Consider the following 25,616-nt stretch of genomic DNA (forward strand, 5'->3'; position numbering starts at 1 on the left):
TAAACTGAAGGCAGGCAGCCACTGCCCCCTTCCTGGTAGTTAAAACTCATGTACAAATTATGGAAGACTCTTAATTCCATCTAAAACCAAAAACTCAGGTGGCCAGTTGATGTGGCTTAAAGACCCCAATTTTTGTTGCAGAACACCTCCTATCTAACCCTTTCTCCCATAAACAAAGTCAAATAAATGAGACAGGGATGACCCTTCGCGTACAACATAGCACCTGGCACGTGGGAGATAGTGAACAAGTATTCTCTACTTTTGTAGGTCCAAGAAGAGGAAAAACAGGGGAATCAAGGAGAAATTGACTTAACTTGCCTGTTCATACCTGTACACTCCATATGGCGACCTAAGACCAACTTTCATATATTTTGGTGAACACAGGCTGAAAAACGTTTTTCTTGAGTTTCAAAATTGAATTTATAGATTTTTTTGTTTTTAAACTGAGGGCTTTTAAATTACTGAGCCATATTTAGATATGTAAATTTTATGTAATTCCAGCCATGGGACTAAATTTGGCCATTGGACAAAGCTATCGTGACACCATTGCCACAATCACATAAACAGACAACAAATAAAATGGTAGTGACAAAGTCCATGCCTCTCTGTTTTAACTGAAATTGCTAGGTAGAAAAAAAATCACTTGGCTTCATTTGGTTTCTTTTCAATGGCAGCTACTAACTAATTCGGACACAGCCAAGGTATACCATCCAGTTGACCCACAAGTTAGAAATCGTCGTCTCATCCAGGTTTAGAAAAAATGCTGCATTCAAGAAACGTGATCGCTTCCTTTCTGTTTTCAAATAGAGGGCCAAATTTATTGAATGAGGGGGATTAGCTCTTGCAATACAATTCAATTCCCTGGGAATGTCAACATTTCTAAAGTGCCCGTCTACTATGCGCTGGTTGACTTTCACAAGAGCCCGACATCATAGCTACCATTGACCCAAATGGAAAAAAAAAAAACAGAACTTCTATAGTGGTGATGTGTGTTGGCCTAGACCACTGGTTTTCAAACCTTCATATCTATCAGAATCACCTGGAGGGTGTGTGAGGAAGAGGTATGTTGGACTCCATCCCCAGAGTTGCTTATTCAGTGGGTTTGAGGTGGAGCCTGAGCATTTGCATTTTGCACAAATTCCCAGGTGATTCTGATGCTGCTGGTCTCGGACCACACTTTGAGAGCCACTACAAGTCACACACGGCAGCTTAGATTAAAACCCAGGTCTGTCTGACATTGAAATGCAAACCGATGCCACACTGAGGAGATACCTGTTATCCTATTAGGATTTCTCCAGTGCAGAGATAGAAAAGGGAAGAAGGCACTCGTACAGGAAAGAGAAATGGATCTGGAGTCAAACTCCACAGTCTGAGTTCCCGTGCCGGCCGCCCACCAGCACACCACTTAATTCACCTGATCCTTGCTATTTCCATCGCTATAAGCAAAATTCTGGGGGCGCCTGGGTGGCTCAGTCGGTTAAGCGTCCGACTTCGGCTCAGGTCACGATCTCGCGGTCCGTGAGTTCGAGCCCCGCGTCGGGCTCTGGGCTGATGGCTCGGAGCCTGGAGCCTGCTTCCGATTCTGTGTCTCCCTCTCTCTCTGCCCCTCTCCCGTTCATGCTGTGTCTCTGTCTCAAAAATAAATAAATGTTAAAAAAAAAATTAAAAAAAAATTAAAAAAAAATTCTGTATTATTCCCACTGCTCTTGCAGAGGTGTTTTGAAGACACAATATGATCATTGCTGTGTAAGTGTTTTCTAAGCCTTGCATTCTACCGCAGTGTTTTGTTATGTTCACTAGGAATAAAATAAAATTAAAAAAAGAATAAAGATGAACGAAACAAGAAAGACAAAAACATGCCAGTGAATGATCTGGTCTCCGGTTTAAAAGCTGAGACTACGTAAAAGGAAGTGCCAAACACAACAAAGAAGTTTATTAGAACCTTCAGGAGTTCAGTGATCTTTGAGATGAAGGCACGAACAGTTTTAAGGGTAGGGCAGCTATTAAATTTTCTCTAATAGTCTTTTTTTCAACTTAAAAAGTAAACATCCTATTTCTTCATGTGACAGTCTTAAGATGAATACTAAAAATAATTAATAAGTAATGTAATTATTAATCATTTTCTTGTTTTATCAGTATACTATGTTATTTGATTCTTAATAGTTGGTGCAATTATTTTTGACTAGTACAAGCTTATGTTAACAGCTTTCTTAGGATGTGTGGTTTTCTTCCTTTCATAGAATACTGAAAATATTTTATTTTTAAAAATACAATTTGATTATGTTGATGGTTGGCTTCTGATGCTCTTTCTGAAAATACACATTTGATTTCATTTGTAATACATAGCCGAACCAATTGAAATACAGGATTTACTATTCAGTAAATGATAAACACAGATGGCTTCATCACTGTTAATCTTTACTGAGGAATTTTAATACAAGAGTAATAACTAAGACTGTTTCTTCCTTCTCCATGAAAACTCTCATTGTAAATATTTGCATATCAAGAGCAGTAATTTCTAACAAAGTTAATATTTACAAGCACAAAGAAAAAGGGGCCATTTTCTCTTGGATTAATTAAGGAGAAACTTTTTACTCTAAACTGATAAATCTCTCAAGACCCACCAGGCTCTACTTTTATCTATATCTTTACCCTCAAGCAAATGGCTTATTTGATCTTAGCTCAATATTCGTTATTAAAGCCAACAGACTTTCATATGTCATTAGGGCCATTAAGAATGGCTGCATTTTTCTCCCATCAATGAAATACTGTTTTCCTTAGATTGTATATTATCCTTGCTCAATGAAATGAAATCCTTATTGATTTATGGTGCTAAAGTTCTGTTTGTGTTTATTAGCTTTTGATGAAAATGACAAATCCCTCTATTGGTGTGCGTAGGGTTTTGCCCGTTAAATAGAGTGCAGATATCTTCTGTTCTGTTTCTGATTTGCTTCTTTTTATTCTTTAAATGCCTTGACAGAGAAAGAAGAGTTTAATGCCTAGCATGCAAAATAGAATACTTCAATCAATAATTAGAGAGTAGAGAGTGGGGTCTCATTGGTAGGGTTTGATTTTATTTTGCCATCTCAAGGTCTGAGCATTTCCCAGGCTTTCCCTCTGTGTTGTGTACAGAGGTTTCTTGAATGTTGGGGGTATCCTCCAAAGTATGTATTAATATAATTTAGCATTCCTAATAATCACACAGCTATGAATTTATGGAAAATTGAGGTTCTTTAAAGGGCACAGATTAGTAGTAAAAACACATACCAGGGAGAAAGACTGCCTGTTCCAAAATCAGCTTTGCCATTTACTAGTTATGAGATCTTGGAAACACTACATGGCCTCTCGGTGACCCTGTTTTCTTATATGTAAAAATGAAGTTTATCATGGGGATGGAAGATTAGTATCTGTGAAGCACTTACTATGGTGCATAGCATATCATCTTTCAATAAAAATCAACCAGTATATTGAAAATATTATTTCTGCAGTAAAGTAACACATGTTCCTGTTATCGGCAGGGGAAACATCGCATACATTTCCCCATGTGGTCTCCTATCATTTGTAAAAGATTCAGCAAAAATGCCTTCTACTCCTAACTCTGGTAACAGAACGTTTGGGTTGTGGAAACAATGAGGCCACCTCATCATTGTGACACAATCTTTGAGATACAGAGAAAATGTGAAGTCCCTGAAATATACAAAATCTGCCTATCTAGACAGCATCAAAGAAAGAGAAAATGAGGCAAAAGACAAAGTTGAGAGGGTGAGTCAACCATACTCTAGTAAAGAGAGAGCAGGGACAATCTTCACACGATGGTGCTGATTAAAAAGCAGTTTTCATGGGCACCTGGTTAAGTGTCTGTGTGACTCTTGGCTTTGGCTCAAATCACGATCTCACAGTTGGAGAGTTAGAGCCCTGTGTCCAGCTCGGACAGTTCCACCGACAGCACAGAGAATCCTGCTTGGGATTCTCTGTCTCCCTCTCTCTCTCTGCCCTGCTTCAGCTCGTGTGTGGGTGCGCTAACCCCACCCCTCAGAAAGAAATAAACTTTAAAAAAATAAATAAGTAAATAAATGAATAAAAAGTAGTTTTCATAGTACAGTTTTGGCATAACATTTTGAGGCTATTTCCAAACTTCAATGCTTGTTTAAAAATTAATAGTCGATGAATTTTGCTACGGGTTTTTCATGTGTCCCATTTTCTCAGCTTAAAAGGAGGATTAGTTATGCTGAATCAGGACACACATTGTCTCTGTGGGGAAATGGTTGGTGACTTAAATGAACAGGTATCATCTCATGAATGAAAGGGTTTAGGTTAGTGTAGAGATTTGGTTGCTATCCATTCAGCACCACTACACCTACTTGAGTGAAATAAGGCAAAGACCAGGGGATCTAAATTTACTAAGATATCTAGAATGAACTTATTCCCAGTGTTTACTTTTAAAAGTAGAGGTAACTAACATCACACAGCCCAAGCGAGACTCGGAAAGCCACTAAACGGTTAGCACTTCCAAAGCTTGTTCATGTGCATTAATCTCACTTTTTGCTTGTAAAAGAGGCAAATCAGTTCTGTTATAACACCCACCAGCATTAATTAAGAGTCTCTTCCATCACACAGTTAGCTATTTGGAGGCCGGAACTACATCTCAATCATTTAATTTATATTCTGAATGGCAGGTGTCAGAGGCGGTAGGTTTGGATTGTATTAGTTTAGTGAAACTGGGACTACATGTTCCAGAATTCCATTTCCTTTATACTTCCGGATTAGCCTGGAGCCTGGAAGATATTTTGCATGAGATCTGTAAGGTGGAAGGAAACCAAGAGCCATGTTCTTTTTCCATCAGAAGGTTGGCATAGGGCATGAGGTACTGTGGGTGCTCACACAGGTTGTCACTGATCTGCCAGCTCATGTTATTGGCAGGGGACAGCAGATCATCCCCAAATTTCTGGAACTCTCTTCCTTCAGTTTCTATAGCTTCATGTTACATGAGAGAGGGTACCAGCTTCTCTTGCTGGCCACCCTCATTTTCTCATCGGAGGCTCACGTGCTGGGAGATGGATGTGAGCTCCATTTCATCCTGGTGGCTCCCAGCTAATTTTCACTGCTTCTCATTTGTCTTCCTTTACTTCATAATGCATCTGTCTTTCTAACTGCCTGCCTCATGGCTTCAGGCTCCAGCATCAGATAAATACACACACACACACACACACACACACACACACACACACACTTAATAGGCTCAATTATCAGGGTTTGATTACAGAAGCAGAACCACTAGGAAAATTTGTATTTATTTTATAGATGAGGAAGCTGATGATACAGAATTAATTACTGGCAAGTAATTATGGGGAGACTGAAGACTTCTGGTGTTGAGCCCAATGTACCACTGCACCATAATGTCTCTTTAGTCTATCCACTCAACCCCTGGTATGTAGGGTGAATTCCCAATACCATCTTAAGCTTGTCATTAAGATGTGAAAAGAAATTCTGACCACCTACTCCATAAACAGAGTGGCACTGAGTTAACATCCATGCAATTTAGAACAATAAAGCACAGGAAATGGACAACTTCGGAAGACAGTAGAACCCTGTTAAGCAGTTACCAAGTTCTATGGGTTAGAGACCGTTCCCTTTATCGAAAAAACCTACCTTGCATCCAAACCAAAGACTTCTTTCTCTATAAGGGAGAAAAACATCACTAATTAGTTTGTCCGCCCTCCTCTCTGTTCTCCACATTCCCTATTAAATCCTGCCCCTTTCCTAGAATCAGTCCCAGGTAATAGGGAGCTAGTTCAGTCTTAGGACTATAGTCCTGAGTGATTTGGGGGAGAAGGGTGGACCCTATAATCCTTCACATGCAAGCTACTACCTAGGTCATACATACCCACTTTTTACTCCATTTATTTCCGCTCTGCCTTCACCCTCACCTGAAAACTCTATGTGCCAACCACAGAACGTCTCACATTCTTTCAAACATGTCAGGTTCTTTATAAATCAAGCGGACATTTCTTCTTTCAGCTGAAACACATACATTACATGCACCATAAAGCTTCTCTCAATTCCCCAGGCACAGTTGACGTTTCTGCCTGTGTCTTTTTTGCTAGGTTTTGACTTTACCATTGGCAACCAACTGATAGGTCTATCTTTATATACCCAGTGCCCAGTGGAATGAGCACTGCACGCTAACTTAGAAGAATGGAGGTGCCATTTGTTCAGTTCAAGATACCAAAGTGTAACCGATGACAACATTCTGCCCATTGAATGGCAACGGGGTTACCAAACGCTATTATTTTGATGCCTAAAATAACCATCCACAATACGGTACTAATGATATGGCGATTACCATGGTATTCATTTGTGTATAATTAAGAGAGTCTCTTACTTTTCTCACGCACACAAAAAGAAGCACGGTGACTCTGACCAAGCTAATGTCTACAGGACAGAACCTGGACTTCCACTCGACTCCTCGGTCTGCTCAGGCTGTACTCCTGTGCCTCCACTGCACAAGGTCCTCCAACAGATCATAACCAAATTTCACGCACAAATGGAGAAATGATGCCCACTGTCTACACCAGCAAAGAACAGGAATGATTTGAGGCAGTTGTGCAGGAGACGCACACACAAAACAATCTTTCTATAGCAATATAATGCATGGAGACCTTGTCCGGATTTCCATCGTACTTAACTCCTGTGAATGTAAAACACAGTGCATTCCGCCTCTGTTTGGTTTTGTTCAGGTCTGCTGGTTTGTGATTTTGCTTTGCTTAGTTTTAGTTCTCTGAAAGTTCTTTTTTAGCTTTTCAACTCCTAATGCAAATGGTGTGATCTTATCATCAGCTCAATATTGTTATCGAATACAGCCAAATAAAACGTTAGTCATAAGGAAATAAAACCACCTTCTATTCCGACAAAGCCTAAATTTAAATATGTGTAACGTTTCTCCAATTAGTCACACCACTTTCTCCTTGAGTGTTCTCTAACCACCCACAAGTTGGCTCAATTCTGACCTAAACAAAAGCCAAGTTAAGCATACGAAAGGAACATGTTTCTTGCTGCGACAATCCTGCTGTATGGCTCATAGTCTTTAATATTCTGGCACCTTCTCAATGGTAGTTGCCAGACCAGGGAAGGATTTTACTGAGCCATCTATAAATAGAACTCAGTAGTACATTACCAGAGCACTAGAAGGTCAGTTAATAACCTAATATCTCATCAATGATGTTTGAGTGTGTCATTCGGATAAGTGCTAGTCGGCACGAGCTATTCAGCTCTTGTACAGCAGAATCGATATGCCAGCTTCTCTCTAGGAGAGCCCTGGATCAGAGATCTACTGAAAAATTTTTGTGGCCCAGCCACTATGCTAGGTGCCTTGTTTTGTGAGGTTATTTTGGATTATTTTCCCAAAGTAGAGACAGAATGTCCTGAATTACCCATTGTTTGGAAAAGTCTCACATGAGATGTGAAGAGCACATAGTTGTGAAAAGACTGGCCAAGTTTGTGGGTGAGTAGATATTTTTCTGGGGCAGAGCCAACTAACTAATCAAGTAGTAACCTAACCCAAGAATTTGGTCTCACAAAAATCATCCTTTAAGAGTACTTCTCAAAAATTTTCCATTAAAAGAAAAACCTGAAGAAAAAAAAACATAAGAGAAATGAGTATGTTCCCCTTATCCCTACCCCAAATCCTAGGGGATCTGAGAATATAATACAAAAGATTCAGCTCAAGCTCACAATGTTCTAGTCTTATTATTTTTCTTCAAAATCTATGCTAGTTTTCAATACTGATATAAATCTCAGAATAACCTGAATTACAAAAATAATTATTTAAACTGCTTACCAGTTAAATTATTTAATTCCTCTTGTTCTCCTTTGAAATTCTTGAGTTAAACTAATGCTTCTAAAAAGTACGTCACGTTTACCTTGTGGCTTCTCCATAGTTCCTGGCACATCATTACTACCATGAACATAGTCATTTGGAAATAGGACTCAGACACATGAAAAATAAACTGCATGAAAATATAGGAGAGAATATATAATAGTTGGAAAATATGGTGTAGACTGTGAAGTCAATTGAAGAAGAGACAATGCCATTGGAAGGACAGACAATGGATATCTTTTAAAGCAACTTATTCTTTGCCTCCATTGAGAGAAATTACTTTGTCTTTGACTAAACTGCGTGTTAAAAAGCTGCAGCACTGAAAATACTGCATGAAATTAATGGGTACTTCTATAACCAATTGATGGCGTTTTTAGGCATATCTATTCTGTGAAATTTAAAATGGAGTAACTAACAAAGTCTGGTTGTTAATCTTTTTACAGAAACTGAAGCTTCAAACTCTCATAATGCCTGTATGACAAAATACAATCCAGGTGAAAATGCTCTATGTCACTTTGAAGGTTAATTTTCTACATCAGCATGGCTAAGCTATGCTGTCAAGTTGTTTGGCCAATCATCACTCCGGATGTTTTTGTGAAGATATTTGTCAGATGTGATTAGCACTTACAATAAGTAGACTTTCAGCAAAGCACACGACCCTCCAAAATACGTGTGGCCCACATCCAAGCAGTGGAAAGGATTAAGAGTCAAATTTGAGGCTTCCCAGAGGAGAAGCAATTCTACCTCAAGACTGCAATATAAGAAACTCTGTCTAAATTGCCTGCCCACTGGTTTAACCTGCACATTTTGGACTCAAGACTACAATATCAACTCTTGCCTTCATTTCCAACCTGCCCCCTAACCTGCAGATTTCAGACTTGCCAGCCCTCCCGGTCACACGACTCACTCTTTACAGTAAGTCTCTTTTTCTCTCTCGCCTGCTTTGTATACCCTATTGGTTCTGTTTTTCTGGAGAACCCTGACTAATACAGTTACCAAACTTAGGGAAAGGAAGATGACAAATGTAAGGCGATGAAAAAGTTTGTAAAACAGCTCATAGTAAAAACAACACCCATGTCTAACATTCTGCATTCTAGAAGCACACCCTGAACAACACCCACAGGCCCCAAACGAGGCTTAAGTAGCCCTACTGCTTTCCTGAGAAAAAGTTCAATGGGTTGATGTGCTAATCCTATCTTATTTTATCATGGTACTAGGCCATTGAATTGCCCTTAATTATGTACAGACCTGCCTTTTTCTGCCAGGCTGAGGGCAGAGACCAAGGTTTTGTTATTTTTGTATCCAGACTGAATGAAAGATTATTGATTGCATGTGAACATGGTTCTAATTTAAAACGGAATATAGTGAAAACTTAAAAGTCACCATAATAAAATACGCTTTGGGTCCCAGGTAACTAGAAAAAGTTGCATTTCAAAGGGAAAAGCCTCTTTAAAATGCTATGCACATTTTGTGTCCGAATCCTTGATTTCAGAGTAGAAAACCCTGGAGGAAAACAGTTGATCCCATCTTTTTTTGTGCAAGAGCAGCTATAAGAAAAATTAAGTCATCCGCTCCTTACATTTAATAACCACAAAGTCCAGGGTACATGCGGCCTACAGAATAAAGGTGAGAATTCTCCTCCAAGTCTGCTGAGGCTAGCCAGCTAAGATAGCAGGATGCAACTGCCTCTACATAGGAATGTTTCAGTGTGATGCCTTTCAGAGAGTAGACAAGCCTGAGTTCTTGGGCCTAGAAACCATGAACAAAAATAACTTATCTGAGTTTATTTCAATGCTAATAGATGCTGTGGATGAAATGTGTGTGTCCTATCAAAACCCATACATCAAATCTGAATCCCTAATGTGATAGTATTAGGAGGTAGAGCTTTGGGGGAGGTGATTAGGTCATAAGAGTGAAGCTCTCATGAATGGGATCAGTGCCCTTACAAAAGAGACCCCAGAAAGCTCTCTTGCCTCCTCTGCCATGTGAGGATCCAGTGAGAAGATGGCCCTCCATGAACCAGAAAATGGGTCTCACCGGACACTGAATATGCTGGCACCTTGATACTAAACTTCCAGCCTCCAGGGCTGTGAGAAATAAATGTTTGTTGCTTAAGCTGCCAAATCTGTAGTATTTTTTTTTTTTGGTAGTATTTTTGATACAGCAGCCAGATTCGATTAAGACAAAATGCATCTCAGAAGTACCATCTGTTTAGAGCCCTTATTCCCATGGTTCCAACAAAGGAACCATTTGAAGATGCTAAGACTGATGGATGGCCTATGGTCATTATTTGCTAAAATCTAAGAGAAGAGCACATCTTAAACAGGGGAGAGGCATTTGGAGAAAGCCTTCAATACTGTTTTCTGCCCAAGAAAAGTCCTTTTGCTTTGGAGCCCGCTGTCTATTGGCAACAGCTGGGATGGGCCAACGAAGGCGTGGTTTCCGTCGTGATGAGATCGAACGTTTCTTACAAGTCTCATTTGGTGAGCAGGTCTTTGGCCTCAGCACAGTCTTCATGTGAAGATACCTTTTCAGGGGCGCCTGGATGGCTCAGTTGGCTGCGCATCTGACTTTGGCCCAGGTCATAATCTCATGGGTTGTGAGTTCGAGCCCCACATCAGATTCTGTGCTGACAGTTCTGTGCTTCTGATTCTGTGTCCCTCTCTCGCTCTGCTCCTCCCTTGCTCTCTCTCTTTCTCTCTCAAGAATAAATAAACATTCAAAAAAATTTTAAAAAAAAGATACCTTTTCATTATTCCATTGGTCAAACTAGAGGGGCCATGTCTTCATTTACCCTCATCCCCACTTGTGTATTTTCTTCATCCACATCACCTGCCTACCATCTACAATACTCTTCCTCACTGTCTTTATAGCTATTAAAATTTACACCTCCCCCTGCTCTTTTATAACATCTCAAAACACCATCTCTTGACACACTTAGCTTGCAGAATCCTCTCCATTTTGGAAAAAAATTCTGGCACATCTCCATGACCTCATCTACTACTACCCTTCCCCTTGCAACTTTGCTTCAGCCATGCTGGTCTCCTTGCCATCTTTCAGACGTGCCAGGCACACTCGGAGTCTTGCACTGGCTCTTCCATTTACCTGAATTGCTCTTCTCCAAGGTATCCATATTGCTCACTTTCTCACCACCTCCAGGTCTTTGATCAAATATCACCTACTTGGTGAAGTTCTCCTTGACACTTGTATTTAAAAATGCAAACCTGTGATAGGCAGGTTTGAAGATGGCTCCCTATGATCCCTGCCTCCTGGAGTTCATGTTCTTGTGAAATCCCCTCCCCCTGAGTGTTGGCTGGAATAAGTGACTCACTTCTAATAAATAGAATTTGGCCAAACCGAAGGGATGTCACTTTCAAGATTAGGTTTGAAAAAGACTCTGTCTCTGTCTTGTTTACTTGCTGCTTGCTCTAATGGAAACCAGCTGCCATGTTTTGGATATTTTATGGAGAGGCCCACATGGCAAGGAACTCAGGAAGGACTCTCGCCAACAACTGGTGGAGAACGGAGGCCCCCCCCCTCCAACTCCCCCAAAAGAACCAATCCTGCCAAGTACCATGTGATTGAGCTTGGAAGAGAATCTTCCCCCATGCAAGGCTTGAGATGGTTAGTCCCAATAGACACTTTGACTGCAGCATGTGTTCCAGAGGACCCAGATCAACCTGGATTCCTGACCTAGAAAGTTGGGAGATGACAAATGATTGTTGCTCTGAGACACAGTTGTGGGGGAAATTTGTTACACGGCAATAGATAACAAATACAATATTCTCACTCCTCCACCATCGTTCCCCAGTAATTCCTTCATCCATCATGTTTTCCTCTGTACTGCTTATCGTCACTAACATGATTTTAATTTTACTTATCAATAGTCTCCCCCAACATCTACTAAAATGTGAGACTCATAAAGGTAGGAATTTTTGTGTTTTTCTTTTCATCGGAATGTCCTTTTCATCAGTATATGTCTAATCAATGCGCCTGGCACAGAGTAGTCAGTCAATACATTTTTGTTGACTGCATGACCTATTATGCATCGACAAATCATCTGTTTTTCCTCCTTCACTTGTCTTAAATTCCCAAAGAAAGTGGTTTCACTGCAATAAACAATCTCCCACGCAACGCTTAGGCTTTAGGACTGTTTTGTCACTTACTAAATATTTGCTGAGAGAATCAATCAATGAATAAATCAGAGAAAAACACCTCTTACTAAGTGCAGCACTAAGCAAATCAGGGAAATGACAGGATGACCCATCATCTCGATGTCAGTGTCTCACAGGGGCTAAGGGGTTCAGACTATGATGGTAGAAAAAAGAGAAGAAAAGAAAAAGAGAGAGGGAGAATTCTGGAATTTCCTTTTCCACAAACAAAACGTAGGTCATTCCCCTCCAAAGAAAATTAACTTATTTCTTTCCCATTATCCCCCCAAAAAGAAAAACAATTTACTCGTGGAAAAAGCAGATAAAATTTCCTCCATTCTGGAAGAACTGTTTTTACCAATGTGACGTTATTTTGTGTGCCTAGAAAAGAAGAGCAGTGCCAGGCGCCACTTTATAAAAAGAATCAGGGTAGATTCTTAAGGGCTAAGCCTTCAGTCACATAGAGTAATGGAGCTATGATGATAGGCTCCCACTTGGTTTGTTAAAACCAATATCCACGGACAAAACATCACTCACGGGTTCATAGGAAGAGGCTATTGGCAACCTGTGTGTCCTCAGATACATCCACACCAATGAACACATATGAGAGATCTTTTGGGGGCATTTCCTCTTTGTCCTTTGTATCAAGCCTATTGGCTCTCAATATCATTGGGATTAGAAAAGGTAGGGTACTGTGTGGTAATGTGAAGTAGACACATTATGCCTAAAGTTAGGTTCGAGGGCCAGCATTCCTAGAACAGGAAAGTAGCGTAGGATATTTGATGATACATTCATAAGGGACAAAAGCTGCACAGTTTGTTCAGATGATGAGTTTTACAGATTCAAAAGAGGTTCACCTACATATATGGGTTGTTTTGATACCAAATATTTACTCTACATACCGTTTATGTCTATCGTTTTCCCCAAAATTACGCTTTTGGTCGATTTCTAATTCTCAACTAGTTGATATCCAAGCCTTCACTTGGACTCACCACTATGTATAATGGATAGTATATGTATGTATACTATGTATACATATGCATGGGAGTATACATCTATACATACATATGTAGAATGTGTGTATATGTATAATGGAAGACACATCGTTTTCAATGTCCTTGAAGATTCTTGTTCTCTTGCAAGTCGAAATATGCTTACTTAGGAAAGTGCGTTAAAATAGTATACTGAGTACCCCTCCCACTGGGGTCTTTTCTTCCGGTTTCAAATGTGGTCCTGGTCTTGTTTTGTGTGAGACTAATGCCTTGGATTTACCACACTTCTCATGTTCTAAAAATAATCACAAGCAGGAGTTACATCTACCAGTTACTTTCATTCCCTCACTGTATCTTCCTCCTTCTCTTTCACTATCTCTGTATCTGTCTGTCTCCCTTCCTCCCTCTTTCTCTCCTTCTGCTGATTTGAATGCACTTGAACTCTGGACCCTGTTCACTTTTAAATGATCTGGCTTCATTTCAAGAACTTCTTAAATGGCATTCTGCAAACCAGCTGTGCTTTAGGTTCTTCATACGACTCTACTGGTTAAAATCTGACACAGGGAGTGGTTGGCCTGCAACTTCCAAAGTAAAGTGGCAAAAACACATTATTCTGACTCTTTACCAGCTGTAACAGTATTCAGCAGAAATACTCCAGTTCTATTTCCCCAAGGACCTTTCAGTTCCCATGACCATCTAAGAGTTTGATGCACCGGATCAAAATCCACCTGTTTGGTAGAAAAGTTCTTGCCGACCACCCGTATCCACCACCAACAGAAACAGTTCGCTTATATGCGATAGAGAATTCGTAGTATCCAGAGGACAAAGATCAATGTCCACACGTCTCTAAATAAATGCTCAGCGACACAACTGTCTAAGATTTTAATGCACAAGGAGAGGGGCGGGAAGCTTTAGAGAGACGACAGTAAACACGACAACAGAAAATTCTCTATTTCTAATTTATGTTGAAAGGAACCTAAAAATGGTCGCCTAGCCTTTCAGTGTGTAAAACTTGCTACCCTTGATCTCAGGGTCATGAATTCAAGCCCCACACTGGGCACAGAGCTTACTTCAAAAAAATTGGCTTCACACAAGCAATTGGCAAAAAGGAGGATTTTAAAATAAGTCTCAGCATGCATGTTTTTGTTTCCTCTCATATCATTATTTACAGTTCTCAGAAAAAATTAACCTATTTTTCTTTAAGCTTTTTGAGGGGGTGTGTAAAAGCACATTTCAATGTTGGAAGCTATCTCTCCATAAATGTATATACTTTTGCACAGGATGCAATCATTTGCTTTTGAAAGAAATTATAGAATTCTCCATCTGGTATTGAATATGGAATATGATAAAGTCCCTTTTAGATATATACATGTATAGTGTCACGTAAAAGCTGTTTAATAAACCCTGTAAAGACCAGTTTGAGAGTATTTTTGACCAAAGCCTCAAAAGAACTCAAAGAATATGACACAATGACTCCTACTTATTAAAGCACTTGCATAGGAAAACAAATTATCTTAATTGCATTTAACTCAACATTGACATTGACATTGCTGGGCATGGAGCATTGCTTGCCCCATACAGAAGCCAGCATGAGCAAAGCATAGGCTGAATGACTTTGTATAATAACAAAAACTGAGCAAATGCTTACCTTTATTCACTGTCCCCACAGAGGATCTACGAGCTGGGTGCTCCCAGCTGAGCAACGGTAAAAATGTCCTTTAGTTAATAATAAAGGAAAGAAAAACTCCAGACACCAAGAACCTGAGTTAACCATTGACACAGGTTTGTTCCTACAATTCCACCTGAGAATCGACATAGGTAGCCCTTGGCATCTTATAAAGCAGGTGATAGCCAGTCAGCTGAGACAGAGGTTAGTTACCTCACCACCCCTGTCCCTCTGGGGGAGGTACAGCGTGAAGGGCATTCAAGCATACCCTGACTAAGTTTTCATGAGGTCAGGGATATAAAGGAGGAAGAATTTCCTGGGCCAGAAATACGTTCGACAAATATTTACAAACAGGGTTGTTGAGACCTAACCTATGGAAACGCTCCTGCCCGGAGGGGGAGAAGAACAAAGAAAGTTGTTACCAGAACTCTTTGTCTACCTCTTAGTAGGTGAGGGTTGAGATCAAATGCCAATGAAAACTGAGACAGGACAGTTAAAAATAGCTAAGCATCCATTCATTCCTTTAATGATTAGTTACCACGTGCAGCACGATTCCAAAGAACCAGCATGAGCATGTGCAGCATGGTTCCAAAGAACCAGTTGAATGAGCCCTGATAAATGGAAGACAGAGATTGAAGCCAGAGGGTGTTCCCTCCCCCAAAACCAAGGATCAGAGCTTAGGACAGAAACGATTAATAAAAAACACAAGCTGTGGGTCAATGCACAAGGTTCAGTCTGATAGTTACTCTGTCCCAGCAACAGATCCTAAGACATTAAATGAAATGGCGAGTGGTCATGTGGTCAGGTTGGCTGACCATAAGTCAGAAAATCGAATAAGTGAAGAGGTGGCTTTAAAAGGGTAGAGTCAGGAGAAAGGTCAAGAAAAATGTGAAAGGAAGCCACAAGAAACTAAAGAAATAACATCTTAAGCTCTTGCAAACCTGAGAGAGTTATGCCGACGAGAGCTCAAAAGGAAGATTGTGTAGACGAGGAATTAATATATTTCTTTGCTCTGAAGAGCATCAGTAGCTAGGGGATCTAGGAGGCCCCATCCAGTTTGGTTAGCCCTCCAAATTTAAGGGGCCATTTCTGGGGTCTGACCACAGTTGCCACTTTGAGCTTGTTTGGTTTTTGTTTCCATATTTATTTATTAATTTATTTAACGTTTATTTATTCTTTGAGAGAGAGCGAGAGCTGGGGAGGGGCAGACAGAGAGAGAGAGAGAGGAGAAGAGAGAGACAAAAAGAGACAGAGAGAGAGAGAGAGAGAGAGAGAGAGAATCCTGACCAGCCTCCACACTGCCAGCCTAGAGCCAATGCAAGGCTCGAACTCACAAACTGTGAGATCAGGACCTGAGCCAAAATCCAGAGTCAGATGCTTAACCGACTGAGCCACCCAGGTGCCCCTGTTTCCATTTCTAAAAGCGGAAACACTTGAGGGACATAAGATATGGATTTTAATGTTATTGCTGTCAGTTACTAGCTTTGTGATCTTGGGAACTACTTTCCCTCTCTGTATCCCACTTGTCTCATCTGTAAGATGAAGATAATAAAAATAAATAGAAGACCTACCTTAGATCTTGACCTGAGGATCCTGATAGGAGCACTTAATTTGCAATCTGCTGCACAGAACCAGGCAGAAGAGTGAATCCTCTAAGGGACCTATCTTTTCAATTACCAGTGAATATTAGAGAGGCATTGGACACCAAGTTGCCTCTTTTGCAAAGCAATTTGAATGCTAGGGGAAATAGGACATTTCCATACTAATCGAGGCCACTTCCATTGTGGTTTAGCCATAGTAAGTCTGACTTGGTCATTCGGTGAGTATTTTATCACTTACTCTGCTTACCTCCTTCCTTGTTTGAAAGCTGAGCTCCCTTTGTTAGCATTCCATCTGAAAGGACTTTTACAAGAACAGCATGATACACATAACACCCTCTGCTCTGCAATGACCATTTCAGGAAAGGTGGCTTTGTTTGGGTGAATGTTTGGATTGATCTAAGAAGATGAGACATCTAAACACAGCCTAAAAAAGACTGCAGAGAAGAGCAGGACAGAAGGCAAGATAGAGAAATTGGATGGTTTCCCAACTCCAACTGAGTCAGAAAATCACAGCGTGGCTTCATTCCTTTGTTTGAAGTAAATTCCCAGAACATCAGACACACCCATACTCACATGTAACTAGAAAAACACTTTCTAAAGCCAGATGAAAATGATATCTGGGTTGGCTTTTTGGTTGCATGTCTATGCCTCCTACATCCACCTTAACTGAAAATGAACTTCACTGAAGGTCAGCTTTGGTGAACTGTAATCCTCCCTGAAACAGAGAGAGACACTGAGGCAAATCGAAGGGGCTGGTTGTTGTAAGATTTGTCAAGTAATAACATGATGAAAGAATTCATTAATAAAGTATAAAAACTTTAAGTGATGCATAATTCTCTTTGTCAATACCATGTACTTGAATGTTGTTCAACAATTTTAGTAATGGTCTAAAGAGAAGTTAGAGGGGCACCTGGGTGGCTCAGTCAGTGAAGCATCCAACTTCAGCTCAGGTCATGATCTCATGGTTCCTGAGTTCAAGCCCCATGTTGGGTTCCACATTGACAGTGCGGAGCCTGCTTGGGACTCTTTCTTTCTCTCTCTCTCTGCCTCTCCCCTACTCTCTCTCTTTGTCTCTCTGACAAAATAAATAAATAAACCTTAAAAAAAAGAAGTTAGATTATACGAAGAGGCTGTTTACTATGTAGAATTGAGGTATTACTAATCTAGCTCTCTCATTGGCAAATTGTTTTTGTTTGGTCAGCCTGATGCCTGTTTTTGTAAGGCCTGCAAGCTAAGAATAATTTTTACATGTTTAAATGGTGAGGGGGAAATTAAAAGAAGAAGAATATTTTGTGATGTTTGAAAATTATATGAAATTCAAATTTCAGTATCCGTAAATAGTCATTGGAATACAGCCACATATTCATTTACGTATTGTCTAGGCTTCTTTTACTCTCCAATAGTAGAGTCCAGTCCCTCAGAGCCTCAACAGAGCCCATGCAGCCCTCAAAAACTAAAATACAGTTTCTGGCCCTTTACAGAAAAATGTTTGCCAATCTCTGAGCTAGCTAAACTGTACAATTCCCTAGTCTCCAATGACAATGTTCCTCTTTTCTGATTAATGATTAATACATGGTTAACTCCAAATCAACTCTATAAGTTAAAATCTTATCTGTCTTTTGTACAATCCAGCAATTATGTCCCTGGATCTTTACTCAAAAGAGCTAAAAACTTACACTTCCACAAAAACCTACACATTGGCATTTAGAGCAGCTTTATTCATAGTTGTCAAAACTTGGAAGCAACCACAATGTTCTTTAGTTGGTGAATGGATAAGTAAACTGTGGTTAAAGAATGGAAGAACTGGGGCATCTGGGGGGCTCTGTCAGTTAAGCCTGCGAATCTTGATATCGGCTCAGGTCATGATCTCACAGTTCATGAGAGTTCAACGCGAAGTCAGCTTGGGATTCTCTGTCTCCCTCTCCCTCTCTGCCCCTCCCCTGTTTGTGCATGCATTCTCTCTCTCTCTCTCTCTCTCTCTCTCTCTCTCTCTCTCTCAAAACAAATAAGTAAACTTAAAAAAATTAAAATAAAAAAATAAAGCATGAAGAAAATTTAAATGCATATTACTAAGTGAAAGAAGCCAGTCTGAAAAGGCTCCACACTGTATGATTCCAACTATGTGACATTCTGGAAAAGGCAAAACTATGGAGATAGCAGCAAGATTTAGGGGACAGTAGCATGGACACACGAATAGGCAGACCACAGAGAACTTTTAAAGCAGTGAAAACACTCTATATGGTTTCATAATGAAGAATACATGTCATTATGCATTTGTCCAAACTCATAGAATAAACAACACCAAGAATGAACCCTAAGTTAAACTATGGATGTTGGGTGACTATGATGTGTCAGTGTAGGTTCCTTCTTGATTAAAAAATAAATGAACTATTCTGGTGAGTGATCTGGTGATGGAGGAAGTTATGTATGTGTGGGGGCAGGGACTAGATGAGAAATCTGTACCTTCTCTCAATTTTACTATAAACCTACAACTGCTGTAAAGGGATAAAAATCTTTTTAAAAAATCCTATCTTTCCTTCAAGTTTCCTTTTACCAACTCTTCCTCTGCTTACTGTAAACATCAACTTATAATTTATTTTAAAAATAATTTTAAGAAAGAACAAACTTTGTTCAACGTTTATTCATTTTTGAAAGAGAGAGACAGAGAGACAGAGAGAGACAGAGCATGAGCAGGGGAGGGGCAGAGAGAGAGGGAGGCACAGAAACTGAAGCAGACTCCAGGCTCTGAGCTGTCAGCACAGAACCCCATGTGGGGCTCGAACCCACAGACTGTGAGATCACGCCCTGAGCTAAAGTCGGCCATTTAACCGACTGAGCCACCCAGGCGCAAACTTTTAAAGAAAGAACAAACTTTTTAAAGGCACTGTCCCCTTCAATTTATATATTACAGTCCTTTGCTGCACCCCTCATTTCATTTACTGAATTTTAAATACTTGTGGGTAAGGACTGACTGAGTCTTATCCATCTTTGTTTTATTATTTTTTAATTATTTTTATTTTAGAAAAAGAGAGCCTGAGTGAGAGAGACAAGCAGAGGAGGCAGAGGGAGAGAGAGAGAATCCCAAGCAGGCTGCAGACTATCAGTACAGAGCCCAAAGTGGGGCTCAAATTCACAAACCTTGAGAACATGACCTAAGAGTTGGGAGGTTTAACCGACTGAGCCACCCAGGCGACTCAAGAGAGAAAATCTTAAGCAGACTCCACACTCAGCATGGAGCCCAACGCAGGGCTCAATCTCGTGACTCTGGGATCATGACTTGAGCTGAAATCAAGGGTCTGACGCTCAGCCGATGAAGCCACCCAGGCACCTTATCCACCTTTCAATCCAACAAAATATCTAGCAGAAAGCCGTGACACAGTACATGGTGAACAATGAATGCTTTTCTTAAACAAGTATGCCTTATCTGTTTGTTGACACTTACCAGGTCTTACGAGCTTCCCAGTCATTCCTTGTCCATTTCCCACCTGTTCAGAAGCCCAAGGCCACATGCTGTCCAGAGACTCTACCTACCATCATCATTCCTAGAAAAGTGCGTCGTCCCAACTCTCAAATTTTTATTCCATGTGTCTCATATGTCACTTGCAGGAGTCTGACGTACTGTGTTCCAAGCCCTCCAGAATAAACATGCTAAGAGGCAGAGGACAAGGGGGGAAAAAAGAGTTAACCTGAATTTGCTCTTAAGGAGCAATCCAGTTCAGCATTTTTAGAAGATGATGGACCCTATTTCCACAAATGATTTAAATAAAACTGATGACGTTAACTGCATCAAAAGGGCTTGATACACTGAATCATGCAAACAGGTTAAAAGCTGCATTATCCTGGGGCGCCCGGGTGCCTCAGTCGGTAAAGTATCCGACTTCAGCTCAGGTCATGATGTCACAGTTGGTGGGTTCAAGCCCCGCTTGGGGCTATGTGCTGACCACTCGGAACCTGGAGCCTGCTTCAGATTCTGTGTCTCCTTCTCTCTCTCTGCCCCTCCCCTGCTTGCTCTCTCTCTCTCTCAAAAATAAATAAACGTTAAAAAAAAAGCTGCATTATCCTTCTGAGGGGCGGGAACAGGGAGAAATGGGACAAATGCCTTTAAAAAATCTCTCCTGGCTGTTTAAGTTACATATGTTTATCGGAGATAATATGAGTAAAAGTGCAAAGAAAGCAATCAAAATCACTCAGGAGCCTCAGTGTCCTTTGGTGAAATGATTTGCCTTCTTCTCCCGTATTGTTTTAAGATAAAATTGAGATTCAAATTGTATTAGCAATTTTGAACCATGTTTTTTAACCTTGGTCAAGGAGCTCTTGTCTTAATGGAAAAGAATGCATTCCTAACCTTGGAATTCCCAACATCCAAGGATATGCAAGTGAACCAGGCCTTCGGGAGCGTGGGTGTCAGCCCCCCAGTACTCCCCAGTCACACCCACATTTACGGGTATGGTTTATACCACGCTGTGGGCATTAGCTGAAACCACGCCCGGAGAGAGCTTTATAAACTGTCAAGCAAGCGCAGATGTGATGCCACATTTGAAGGTGTGCCCAAACATTAGGTAGATCCTAATCCCGTGCAAGAATCCTGTGGGCTTGTGCGTTGAGAGGCTGTGGCTGTCCTCACGGAAGCATGCCTTCCGAGGGAATGAGAGCTGCATCAGAGGAGGCTGAACGGATTTCAGAAGGCGCCTTCATTTCAGAGGCAATTTTGCTCTTACTAATTTTGTCTTGGTCTATCCAAGGAGAGATTTGAGATAATTACCTGAATGCTTCAAGCTCCAAATCCCCTAACTTCCTTACCGCACCGATCACTTCATTAGGAAATATTTGAGGGAGTCTCCTTTACCTGCAGAATGACTTCACATCTTCGCTTTTCCTACTGGAGGCGAACTCCAATCCCGCTCTCCCTGTGCCCTTTTGTCCTCTGTCAAACTTCAGGAATGAATTATAAGGAGGAAGGTTCTTGTTGTCTCATTCCCTTCCAAGACATTTTTTTTCCCCTAATGCTTTCCTTCCCCCCAAAATAAGAATTACAAGTGATATTTCCTTTGACAGCTGGTAACTAATCCCACCTTAGCAGGAAGGAGAACAGGAAGCCAGCAAAGAAATTTTCCATTCCGATGTCCCTTTTAATTTTTTTTTCCACATCAGGTACTTTTCAAAATCTAGACGTTTCCAGTGAGTCTGTATATCTTCTTGTTTTGTCTACCAGCCTCGCGTGTCTTTTAACTTCTTCTGCGCCGATGAAAAGCCTGACTGCGGTGATGTTTGTAATTGGAGGAGGGAGAATTAGAGAGCTCTTGAAACTCCAAGGGGAATAGAACTGAAATGGGATTCCTTTGCTTATGCAAAAGGGGTTCTTCCTTTTGTAGAGATAAAGTTCCCACAAACCACAAATCAAAATGCCTCATAGTGTAAAGAGAGCTACAACTTTGACTTCTGAAATAAGTCTCTGCTCAACTATCTCGCCTGCCAGACTGCCTTCCTCCCTCCCTTCCTGCCCTTCCATTTTTCCTTCCTTCTTCCCTCTTCCTTCTTCCTCTCTCCATGCCTTCTTCCCTCCTGCCCTCGCCCCTTCATTTCTTCCTTTCTTTTCTGTTTAAAGCGCTCTGTGCATTTTACCATGCTCCACGCCTTCCAGAATGTATATAACATGAAGCAGAAGAAAAAGGAGAGACAACTTGAACTTGTTTTTTCAAGTAACAATCCAGTTCAGCATTTTCTTTAAAAAATTTTTTTTAATGTTTATTTATTTATTTATTATTTTTTTTTTTTTAATTTTTTTTTTTCAACGTTTTTTATTTATTTTTGGGACAGAGAGAGACAGAGCATGAACGGGGGAGGGGCAGAGAGAGAGGGAGACACAGAATCGGAAGCAGGCTCCAGGCTCCGAGCCATCAGCCCAGAGCCTGACGCGGGGCTCGAACTCACAGACCACGAGATCGTGACCTGGCTGAAGTCGGACGCTTAACCGACTGCGCCACCCAGGCGCCCCATGTTTATTTATTTTTGAGACAGAGAGAGACAGAGCATGAACGGGGCGGGGGGGGGGGGGCGGTTCAGAGAGAGAGGGAGACACAGAATCTGAAGCAGGCTCCAGGCTCTGAGCTGTCAGCACAGAGCCCGACGCGGGGCTCGAACTCACGGACAGTGAGATCATGACCTGAGACGAAGTCGGACGCTTAACCGACTGAGCCACCCAGGTGCCCCCAGTTCAGCATTTTCATAAGACAAGGCATAATAGTCCAATGAGTGCTTTTTTTTAAATGAGGAAATTATAGTTTCTTAAGGGTGATTTGTACAAAATGTGAAATAAATATATTCACGTAACTTGGTATCATTTCAAAGGACACGATTTGATTAAGGTGATGTCCACAGCAACATGGTAAAGTCTGTAAAAGTAACACAGCTCTGTGTTCTGAAATTATTTTTTTCTGAAATTTTAAAAAAATTTCCACAAGCCTGTTTTTACTGAAGCGATAATAATTAGAATCTAAATAAAAGCAACAACGGGCCCCTGGGTGGCTCTGTCAGTTAAGCGTCGGACTCTTGATATCATCTTGGGTCAAGATCTCACGGTTGGTCAGTTCAAGCCCCAATCAGGCTCCAGGCTCTCAGGAGGAAAGCTTCTTGGGATTCTCTCTCTCCCTCTCTCCCTGCCCATTTCTTTTTCTCACTTACCCAGTGGGTGAACTGAGGAAGGCACAAGCCTCTTATATTAACTGCTCAAAGCCCCACATCTAGTCAATAATGGCCCCAAGATATGAACCCACACAGTCTGGCTATGGAACCAGAGCTTTTAACCACTTGTTTTTGCCTAGGTATCAGCCGAGCCAATCTTTCCTTGGTTTAACAAATATATTGTCTTGTGTAGACATCAACAAGGAGCCCTGGACTGAATTGCAGCAGCCCCAGATGAAAGCAAAGTCATTTCAAATTACAGCAGCTAGAGATCAGTATTTGCATCTCTAGTTCTAAATAAAGTCAGCTGGGACACCTGGGTGGCTCAGTCGGTTAAGTGTCCAGTTTCGGCTCAGGTCATGATCTCACGATTCATGGGTTCAAACCTCGCACCGGGCTCTGTGCTGACGGCTCCAAACCTGGAGCCTGCTTCGGATTCTCTCTCTCTCTCTCTCTCTCTCTCTCTCTCTCTCTCTCTCTCTCTCTCAAGAATGGATAAAAGTTAAAATAAATAAATAGAAAAAGAAAGAAAGAAAGTTAATACAATAAGCAAATACAACTGAATTATAATGAAAATCTCAAAATCTGAGGTTTAGATTCTCTTTTTGACAAATTTAAAGGCCAATGTAAGGCAAATAGATCAGGCAAATTTATATCTTAGCATAAGATTTTGTAGGATTATTTAGTGTGTGCTTAGTGTTTTCACCCAGCTCAGAATGATTCCTGTGTGTAAGGAACCTCCCACCCCGCCTCAAGTAGTCAGCTGCAGATTGCCCCTGCCTGAGCTCTAGACTCCCCAAGAACTCTGATGTGAAGTTCACTGCCATCTCCTTCCAGGTCCTTTCAAACCCTGACCACCTTTCCTTTGAGTTTCATACTACACCTTGTATTCCTATGATAAAGTCCACTCTCAGCCTATTTTACCTATTTCCTTAAGTAAGCCCAAATTCCTAGGACCTTTGGATTGCTCACATAGTAAAAAATAAAGACCACTACGTTACAACTCCTTGAGGGGCGCCTGTGTGGCTCAGGTGGTTAAACGTCTGACTTCGGCTCAGGTCATGATCTCACAGTTCGTAAGTTGGAGCCCTGTGTCGGGCTCTGTGCTGACAGCTTGGAGCCTCGAGCCTGCTTCCAGTTCTGTGTCTCCCTCTCTCTGCCCCTCCCCTGCTCACGTTCTCTCTCTCTCAAAAATAAATAAACGATAAAAAAATTTTTTTAATTACAACTCCTTGAATTTTTTCACTGAGTCTTACACCTGTTATATAATCAAAGAGATACAGAATTAGAATTTCTGCATTTTTCTAGAAGAGATAAAAAGACAGGGAAGGAGGGCAGAAGGGAAGGAGAAGATAGGAAAGCATCCTCGTCTTCTAGAATAGGATTTAGGTCTAGATATTTATATCTATCTATATTTATATATAGATAAAAACGTATCTATATATTTTTATTTCTATATCTTTATATATTTATATATAATATATTATATATTTTAAAATTTGACTTAAATCTACCTGTATTTATATACAGATATATAAATATAAAATATTATATATTTTTAAAATTTGATTTAACACACATTTGCTGAGTCCCAAAGAATGGGCGTGTAGTGTTCATAACACTACAGTTATGAACTCAAATGAGCAGGAGTTATTAGTCTAGCAGGAAAATAGAACACATATGGAAACGTCAAGAGCAAAACTGCTGGATTTTAAGCAATGTGGATGCTTAAAAGCACAAACCCGGGACCCTGGGAGGCTCAGTGGGCCGAGCTTCGGACATCAGCTAAGGCACGATCTCACAGTTAGGTGAGTTCGAGCCCCGCAGCAGGCTCTATGCTGACAGCTCGGAGCCTGGAGCCCGCTTGGGATTCTGTGTCTCCCTCTCTCTCTGCCCCTCCCCCCCCCAAATATAAATAAACTTCAAAAAAAAAAAAAAGCACAAACCAGTTGGTATGGGATCAAAGTAAGGACAATCCAATGCACTGGCAGAGCTCAGCAAAAGCTGCACGCGAGTGGTAATTTCATGAGGAGCCAGTGGGCTTTCAAGAGGTCAGAAAGGGTATGCGTGGATTCTGAGCCTAAAGGGAAACACGAGCAAAGACAGAACAGAGAAACTATTGGCGAAACAACAGCGTTGCAGGTTGATGTGGTTTGGGGCACCTCTACAGAAGCAAAGTCTGAAAGAAGCCGTGCCAGATCCTGGAGGAACTTCCTCATCCACTGAGGACGCTGTGTTTGGTGGGGATGCACTGCAGAACCACTAGAAGCCAGAGTCAGAACGGGAATCTGCCCACGAGTGTGATGGAAAAGGACAGTTGGGCTGGGCGGTGGCGTAAGAAAAGGGGGAGGAGCAAGACAGGGGTCACTTATCAACGAGAGACGAAGTCAGTGAGTAGAGAGAGAGTTGGGCAAACGTAAATGGAAGAAAAATGCCTTTGTGTTATTTAGCAGCTGATAAAATGAAGCAATATGGGAAAAAAGAGCCAAAGATAATTCTTTTTTTAAAAAAAATTTTAATGGTTTTTTTTAATTTTTGAGAGAGAGAGAAAGAGCGTGAGTGGGGGCAGGGCAGAGAGAGAGGAGACACAGAATCTGAAGCAGGCTCCAGGCTCTGAGCTGTCAGCACAGAGTCGGACGTGGGGCTAGA

At 41.0% G+C, this 25,616-nt stretch overlaps 1 protein-coding gene across 3 annotated transcripts in view; it reads right to left on the reverse strand.

The window, feature by feature from the left end:
• KCNJ16 (potassium inwardly rectifying channel subfamily J member 16) overlaps positions 1–25,616 on the reverse strand; it is an 85,554-nt gene that overhangs the window by 40,363 nt on the left and 19,575 nt on the right. Inside the window, exon 1 of one of the 3 annotated variants that reach the window (XM_058702735.1) lies at positions 14,668–14,749. The exons of 1 other annotated variant lie outside the window; for it this stretch is intronic. The gene's annotated coding sequence lies outside the window, so the exon portion shown is untranslated. Of the gene's footprint in view, positions 1–14,667; positions 14,750–25,616 lie in introns of those variants that run through there. One more of the 3 variants, XM_058702738.1, reaches the window with a different exon arrangement.

The sequence above is a fragment of the Neofelis nebulosa genome, chromosome 16 (genome assembly GCF_028018385.1).
Source record: "Neofelis nebulosa isolate mNeoNeb1 chromosome 16, mNeoNeb1.pri, whole genome shotgun sequence".
In the NCBI taxonomy this organism is placed as follows: Eukaryota; Metazoa; Chordata; class Mammalia; order Carnivora; family Felidae; genus Neofelis; species Neofelis nebulosa.